Genomic DNA, 8,793 nt, shown 5'->3' with positions numbered 1-8,793 from the left:
TGCAGTCAAATCCATATGCTCACCCTAACGCTTCTTATAGGCCAGTCATGTCGAAGGTGTGGGAGGTTCTATGATGGGGACTTTCTTTCAGGCATTTCAAAGAATATGATTTTACAGGCATACTCAACAAAGGTCCTTCCACATAGCCATGGCTGGCATTGATGAACCCTACATTTTTCATCGAAACTCCAAAGCTCATAGAGTCTTGTGGCCCAAGCTGCCACATCAGGGGTAAGGGCGAGCATGTTCCAGACTCTTCTCCCAGATAAGAATGCCCAAACAATGTGACGCTCTTGCAAAAAAGGTTTTTGCTTTGGGCTGTATGGTGCTTAAAGCTATTAACGCGTTTTGTGCCCTTGAAAAGTATACCCATACCTTGCGGGCAGCCATCTCAGAAGCTGCAGAACATATACCTAAAGGTGAAATGAGAGATAGTTTTAATGACATGGGCCTCATTACAAGTCTGGGGGTCCGGAAATAAGGGTGTTGGTAGCAACGTAACAGCACCCTTTCTGGACTGCCAGACTATGAGAATGCTTGAAGGGGCCGGTGCTCCTGGCAGGTGTGACCTGCCGGGAGCACCGGCCCCTGCAAGCATGGTTTTCAAGAAAGCACTGGCACTGTTAGTAATGGTGCTGGTGCTTCCGTGTCCCCATGAGGGTTCACCCCCGGATGTTCAGTCAAAAGACCTCAACATGCTTTTCGACGATGACCACTTGTTTAGATCTGAAGACAGTCTAGAAAAATGTCAGGTGTCAAAGACAGCTGCCAAATCTGTAGGGGCTACAGTAGGAAAGCAACCAATGCAAGAAACAACATCAACCTGGAGAAGAAGATATGTTTCACTAGTTTATTTCCCTCAGCTAAAAAGGTAAAAGGCAGGGGCCAATCCTTGGCCATACAGGGTTAAAGAAGATTCTTTGGGCCGGGTAGGAGCAGAGGTGGTAATGTATCACAGACACCCACTGCTACTGTCCCCTCATGCTCCACAACTGCAACAAAACCACTTCGAAGCATTCTCACATGCCTTGGCAGTGGCAGGGAGACCAGTCCTGCACTCCAAAGAATGGTTGTGCATTACTTCGGGTGCTTGGGTCCTCCAAGTGGCGATCTAGGGCTATTGTTTCTCATTTCTAAAATGCCCTCCAGATTGTCTCGCCCATCACAACTTTGTCAGCCACTAGATCTACTTCTGCAAAAGTAGATTGTTAGCTTGCTGGAGAAGGGTGTGTGCCCAGAGCAGTGCCGATCCAGGTGTCAAACTTCCACTGCTTCTTGGTGCTGAAAAACAGATGGAGGACTGTAACTCCTCTTGGTCCTGAGATGCTTGAACAACTTCCTCAGGAAGGACACATTCAAGATGGTAACACTTTTGCAGATCCTCCAGGTACTGGAGTCACAGGATTGGATGGTGTCACTAGACCTACAGGGAGATTACTTCATGCCCCATCCATTCCAAGCACGAACGTTTGTGAATGGTAGTGCCCACTTCCAGTTCTGGGCCCTGCCATTGAAGCTAACTTCTGCTTGAGGCTCTTCAACAAGTTATTGTCGGTGGTGGCAGCCGCTCTAAGGAGAGGGGGTCCACATTTTCCCTACCTGGATGATTGGCTAATCAGAGCTCATTCCTCAGAGCAGGCTTTAAATAATCTCAGTCACACCTGTCACCTCTTGAACAAAATGGGCTTCTCCCTAAACTTCAGGAAGTGCTAGATGACACCTTCACAAACACTCCAGTTCTTTGGAGTGGTCCGGGATGACTCCTCAGAATAGATTTTGCTACCCAAAGACATGCATCTTTATATTTAGCAGATGGTCATGAAGTTTCAGAGGACCCTCACCCTGCCCAGCACTGGACTTTCTATGGTTGCTGGACATCATCGTATCCTGCATCTTCCTGGTGCCAGAGGCTCGACTGAGAAAGAGATTGCTTCACTGGACTCTCAAATCTGAAAGGTCAGAGTTCTCAGGCAGCATGACAGACCATCTTCAGTTCCAAAGCAGCATATCACAGGACTCTCTGTGGTGGTTCTTCAGAGAGAACGTAATGATTTGAGAACTCTTTTGGCAGCCTTGGCCAGAGGTGATTGTGGTTGCAGATGCCTCATTGAAAGGCTGGGGAGTACACCTCAAGCATTCTTCACATATACCTGTTGCAGCTCAGTACTATAAGAAATGCTCTGAAAGCGTTCTTGCCTTTGATACAGGGAAATACTGTCCTGATAATGGCTGTGCACTACCTCAAAAAGCGGTCGGGTGAGGGGTCACTATTCCTGTAAAGTGAGGATGTGCAGCTTTGGTTTTGGGAATTACAGAACGGAACCTCCTTATCGGGATGGAGAACACAACAGCAGACACCCTGAGTAGTCAGTCCTGGATCCCCCATGAGTGGGAGTTAAGCCAGGAAGTCCTCTTAGAGATCTTCACCCTTTGGGGAACTACTCAAGTGGATTTCTTTGTCTGCAGGTCAAACAAGAAGTGCAAACTTTTCTGCTCAAGGGAATTTCCACCAAGAGGTGCAGTGGGGGATGCGTTTGTGGTGGACTGCAATTTTCTTCTGTAGGCATTCCAATGGATTATCGTCTTTCCTCATGTTCTTTGGGGTTTGAAGAGGTTCGGGTCCACCATGAGCCAGATTGGCTCACAGTTGGCCCAGGAGGATGTGGTTATTTGTCCCCTGTGGTGTTTTCCTTGGAATGGCAGGAGGTATGCCGAGTCCTTCAACCGAGTAACAAACTCTCAGCCTTCATGCATGGTTTCTGAAAGGATGAGATACAAGGACAGGTACCTCCCAAAGGACGTCATAAAGGTTTTGCTTTTGCAAGGAGTCTGGCATCAAAGGCACTGTATAGTTGTTATTGGTAACACAGGAACAGTACTGTCATTTCTTCTGCACCTTACCCAGTATGGACTTTAGGTGCCAATAGTAAAGGGGTATTTGGCTGCTCTATTAGTTTTTAAGCACACGCCTAAACAAGTTTCCTACGGGTATGCACATTTTTAGAGGCTCCATAAACATGTTTCCCCCAGTCCATTTCTTTGTACCGGGCAGGGACTTAAATCTGATATTGACCTTACTTATAGATGCTCCCTTTCAGCCATGCCTTCTTTATTTGCTCAGACACTTCACTTGGAAGACCGTGTTTTTGGTGGCAATCACTTTGGCATGTGGTATGAGTGAACTGTCCTATCCTTTAAGCCTCCATTTGTGGTCTTCTCCAGAGAGAAGGTTAACCTTAGAATCAGACCATCTATTTTGTCCAAAGTAGTCTGTTGGAGCTGAGGGCTATCAAACTTGTGCTGATGGTGTCCTTGCCTTCAATACAGAGGAAGACTTTCCCGATCATGACGGACAACAAAGTGGTCATGCACTATGTCATTGAGAGAGGAGGTGTGGGATCAGTACGTCTATATAGGGAGGCAATGGAGCTCGGTTTTAGGTGTACATTACAGAGAGAGATCTTGTTGTCGGAGGTTGTGAGCAGGCAGGGCTCATTCTCTCACAATTGTGAAATGTGTCAGGTACTTCTTACAGAAATGTCGCCCTTCATGGAATTCTTCAAGTGTATCTGTTTGCCTCCAGCTTCAACAGGAAGTGTGAACTGTTCTGCTGAAGGGAATCTCTCCAGAGAAGAGCACTGGGGGGTTTGTTTGTGGTGGTATGGAATTTTCAACTTCTGTACACATTCCCACTGGTGCCTGTCATTCCTCCTCTTCTCCAGAGGTTCAGAAGATTTAGAACCACAATCATCCTTATTGCCCTGGACTGGGCTATGAGGACGTGGTTCCAGGCACATCTGGAAACAGAATCTGCCCTCTGTTAGGTCTTCCTCAACCATACTTGCTCTCACAAGTGTTAGGCATGGTTCTCCACCCGAGTAGCAACACCCTCAAACTTCACACCTTGTTTCTGAGCACTTGAGGTGAAGAGACTGAGACCGTACCGAAGATGTTATGGGGGTGTTTCTTTTGGCAAGAATGCTGTTAAATAAGCATGGCCACAGTTGGAAGAGTCTTTACATATGGTGCATAGTTAAAGAAATAGATCCTTATCTGTGCAGCAGTCTGTTCTCTTGAACCTTGATGGACACGGGCTACAGGTGACCACAGTGAAAGGGTATTTTGCTGCGCTTTTAATTTTCAAGCACACACCCGAAGAAGGAGCATACTTTGCAATACCTGTTGTGATAGAATTTCTCAAAGACTGACTAACATGTTTCTGCCAACTCCCTCCATGATGCCAGCTTTGGATCTGAATCTTGTGGGGTCTCCTTTTGAGCCAGTTTATTCTTGTCCACTCAGACTGTTGACATGGAATACAATATTTTTGGTGGCCTTAACTTCTATATGTAAAGTTGGTGAATTGCGAGCCCTCTTCTGCAAGCCTCCATGTATAGTGATTCTCATAGTTTGATCAACCTTTCTTCCAAAAGTGTGCTCTGAATTTCATCTTTCTCCAAAATTTCTCCTACCCATATTTTACGCTCCTCCTCAGGAGGAGGAGGAGGACGGATTACACAGACTTGACCCAAGAATGGTGCTAAGTGTTTACTTGTACTGGACTGTGGCAACCCATGGATTCCTCATCTTAAATAAATATTCTCCTGTGGCAGCAGATCTAGGAAACTTTTCAACAGCAAGTAGGGAGCGCCCTGCGTCATTGGCATCAGGTTCCTTCGGCGCTCTTCATCATCATGATGCTGGTGTCAGTACAAATAGCTCTCACTGCGTCTGGTAACCTCAGTTCCTTTTTTCGCATTCTTAGCACATTTCTCAGGAACTATTTTTTCGAACTCATTCATTGGAATTTGACTTTTTCTTCAAAGATGTCGACACCTCAAACTTCTTTTTTTTAAAGTATTAGGATTGTGACACCAAGATATCACTAACGGACTGCCACGAGACCTGACTTTGGTGCCCCAGTGTTGAACATCACAAAGCAAATTGCAGCTCCTGTCAGACTAAAGACCCTCATTATGGGTGAGCTGGTCCAGAATAAATGCCGGTACTACCGGTTCTGGCATTTTACCAGACCGGCTCACCCAGAGTCTGCTGGTAGGGGCAGTAAACTGCCAGCAGGCCTGACTTGCCGGGAGTTCAGGCTCCTACTGGAAGAGAAATTGCTGAATAACCGGCACCGTTAACGGTTCTGGTGATTCGGTAGTTCCCATTCCAAACTCGTAATGAGGGCCTATGACACTGATGGCCTTGAAGCAGAGGTCTTCCAAATTGGCTCTTGGGTGTTCAACATGTAAACTGCCAAGTACAACCCTGTCAAAACGTAAATTTAAAATCTAAAACCTCTATCCTTGAGGTGGAGAAAGTCATCCTCTCTCTCAAGCCATCAAACTGCCAGGGCGACCCTTGCCCTGCCCAGCTTATAAAAGACGCTCTCAGGGATCTTTCCCCATTTATTTTGAAACTTGTCAACGCCTCATTCACGTCCGGCACTGTGCCGACCAATCTGAAACTATCTTGAGTACTACCCATGCTCAAAAAGCAAACCCTAGACCCACTTATACCCACAAACTACTGTCCTATCACAACAGTACCCTTTCTGCTTAAAATCTTGGACAAGATTGCATATGACCAAATCCAAAAATTTCTGGAACAACATAAGCTATTAGGAGAACGTCAATCAGGATTCCGACCCCAACACGGCACAGAGAATACCCTCATTGATTTGAAGGCACAAATAGATTAATAACGAGATAAAGGAAAAATGGCTCTTCTCTTGTTGCTGGATCTCTCGGCTGCATTTGACCTTGTGGACCACAGGGTCCTTTGCAGCCACCTAGACTCAGCTGCACACTTTTCTAAAGAGGCCATAATCTGGATTGAGTCTTTCCTCAGCGACAGGACTATGAGGGTGTTCTCTCCATCGGCAGCGACTGACCCGATTCCCATCCTGTGCAGAGTTCCTTAAGGCTCTTGCATCTCCCCTACCCTATACAACATATTTACTAAGCCCCTTTTTAATGATCTGGACCATCTCAGTATAACCTACACTAACTATGCAGATGATACCCAGATTCTCCTCCCACTTTCTGGGGATTACAACAAGGATTTGGCCTTGGTGAATAGGGTGTATATCATCATCCAGGCATGGATGGCAACCCATGGTCTATGCCCGGAAGATGATAAAACAGAGCTCATCATCCTAGGGACTCATTCTAACCTCAAAAATCTAAGCCAAGACTACACCTCATTTGAGATTGATGGTAATATTATCAAGGTGTCCAAGGAGGTGAAGAAACTTGGCTTTTATCTGGATTCCACCCTCTCCTTCGACAAACAGGTGAAGTCTATGGCATCCGCCACAGCTTACACTTGTAAGCTCATTAGAGCAAGCAAACACTTTCTATCAGATAACAACTGCATTATTCTAGCTAGAGCCCTGATTCTATCTAAGCTCGACTATTGTAATGCCCTCTACATTGGTGCTAATACATCTATCATCCAAAGAATTCAAATCCTACAAAATATGGCCTTGTGAGCAGCTCTTGGTGTGTCTAAGACAAGGTTGTCCATTTTTTTAAATGTGCCTGTGCGCAAAACTACTCTGTGCTCTATTCGGGACACATAAAAGAACAAAACGAATGAGAATTCTGAGCGCACACTCACTCTACTACTAGACTGCTATCAGCATCATCAGTCACAATTTTTTTGGGGGGAGACTTGGAAACATTGGCACAAAAGGAGCCGCTCTGTGCTGGATCACCATCCTTTCACCAGTAAACCCGATTCAATCACCATGGCCCCCTTACAAATCCCAGCCATGCTGTGATTGACCTGTGGACACATAAATAATCGTATCAATAAACTTTCTCTGCCTTTTTTATGGCGAATGCCAATTTCGCCACATTCATTTGGGTCAATTTTATTGCTTTTTTTACCACAAAAACCGGTGGCAGAACCCCTGCACCCTCACTTTCTATATACCTTACCCAAAATTACCATCTATTTTTTTGGGTAAAAAAGCGTAAAAAAATGCGGCAAAAAAATGTTTTGTCGAAATTGTCATTCAGCAAAAGTGGGCAATAGCAAATAATCTACACACTCAAGAACAACCTTTCAAAAAATGCTCTCCAGAAATGTATAGAAAGGAAACAAAATCCAAATCCAAATCAATGGGAACCAAAGTTTTCGTTTGTTAGTGGATTGAGTTTGTTAACAAAATGGATCGGAGTACACTTCGAATAGTTGCTGCAGCTCTGGAGAAAATACGAGTGGTATGATAGGTTATTTATAACGCGCTTAATACCCATGCAGCAGTGATCCCAATCATAAAAGTGAAACAGGCAAGCCCAACAGGTATAACTTATTTTCACTCTTTTGGTAGCGCAGTCTGAGGGCAGCCTATACCCTTCAGGAGAGGTGTGAGCTGATACAGTTGCAACACAAAAAACAATAGTACTATGTTCCCAAAATACCTTAGTTCTTGTCTTTCGGATCTCAGCAGAGCCAGGCTTTTCAGCATCAGACCAGAAGCATGGGTGCCTTTGCGCTGGGCTGGGGTCAAGTCGGAGAGCAGCAGCGATGGGCCCCAATGATGCAGTTCTGTTTGGCAGTGGTGCTGATTTGTGGGTAGAAAACGCTGGGAACAGTAGGCCGTGCCAAGTGGATGGCACTGGAAGACTCAGTGACCTCTGGGCCCTGACAAGGGAATACTTGCCTTTGGCGCTGTGCAGGCTCGGCTGACACAACACGGCATATGGTTACGGCAAAGATGTCAAAGCTTCAGCATTGTCATTGAGCAGAACTCTGAGATTCAGGGGTGGTGGAGCGTCGAGGTCCAGGATGATTATGATGGTGTGAATGGGGCCAGCGCTGAGCAGCTACGCTCAGGAGGGCCATGGGCCCGTGTGGGGCTGACAGGCCAGTGGGCAGACTGCAACAGGCCTGCTCAAGCCATCCTGCTATTTATAGAAATCTCGGGCCGAGCAGCACCTGATGGGAGAAAGGAACTGCGCTACAATCTGCTCTTCTGCTGGGCTCTGCCTGCTGGAGCTTCCCCCTACACTCGGGACAGGCAGCTCTGCAGACGCTCAGAGCTTCCAGGGATTGGGGGCTTGGGGGTGGGTCAGGGCCTGCCTTCTCACCCTCGCTTAGCGGGGCTTCCCAGAACTGACCCAACCCCTGCCCTCTTGCATGCAACTCATACTTAGCTGGCAGGGGAGAATGTGATCTCAAGGGCAGATCTCCCAGGGTGAGACTTACCCATTGCACATCGGATTTGCTAACCCCTGCTATGTTCCCAAATGCGGGATACACGACTGCATTATTTCTGGTAGTGGGGGAATGCGTTCGCGCTCTCCTCCCCGATTTATTGGTGAAAGAAAAGGTAAAGTGTGCACTAGGCCTGCTAGGTTGCATACTTTTAGATTGTGCTCACATTGCGTTTCTTCAATTAGGTTCACCTTTGGGTGATCGCTTTTCCACATTTTATCTGTTGAATTGAATTATGCTTCTTTCATCACCACAGAAGTAATGTGTATTACAGAGATAAGCTGCCATATGTATTGGGCACACTGCACATGCTCAGGCAGCATCAATCATGCTTTGTACAGGACAATGCTGGCCTAAATTGGGAACAGCCAGCATAGACATGTTGCTACAGAGGCATATTTTGGGTACAACCAGCATGACAATGTGTTACATCAGTGACAGTGCTGTCTTACACTGTGGACACATTGATCATTAAAATGTGTTGTGTTGTAAAATGTTCTTTTATGCTGTTGGTGACATGGAATTTTCATGTTCCCCTTTAGAACTGATTGTACACTTATGGCT

The 8,793-nt window shown here is 46.1% G+C and overlaps 1 non-coding gene across 1 annotated transcript; it reads left to right on the top strand.

Annotated features, from left to right (window-relative positions):
* Positions 1-8,160: 8,160 nt before the first annotated feature.
* On the top strand, positions 8,161-8,322 carry LOC138526620 (U1 spliceosomal RNA). Its single transcript, XR_011283664.1, has one exon. It is a non-coding gene; the product is annotated as a U1 spliceosomal RNA (small nuclear RNA).
* The last annotated feature ends 471 nt before the right edge of the window (positions 8,323-8,793 follow it).

Source organism: Ambystoma mexicanum, chromosome 7p (genome assembly GCF_040938575.1).
Source record: "Ambystoma mexicanum isolate Mex_15411 chromosome 7p, UKY_AmexF1_1, whole genome shotgun sequence".
NCBI classification, from domain to species: Eukaryota; Metazoa; Chordata; class Amphibia; order Caudata; family Ambystomatidae; genus Ambystoma; species Ambystoma mexicanum.
This window is presented reverse-complemented; position numbering and strand designations above follow the sequence as displayed.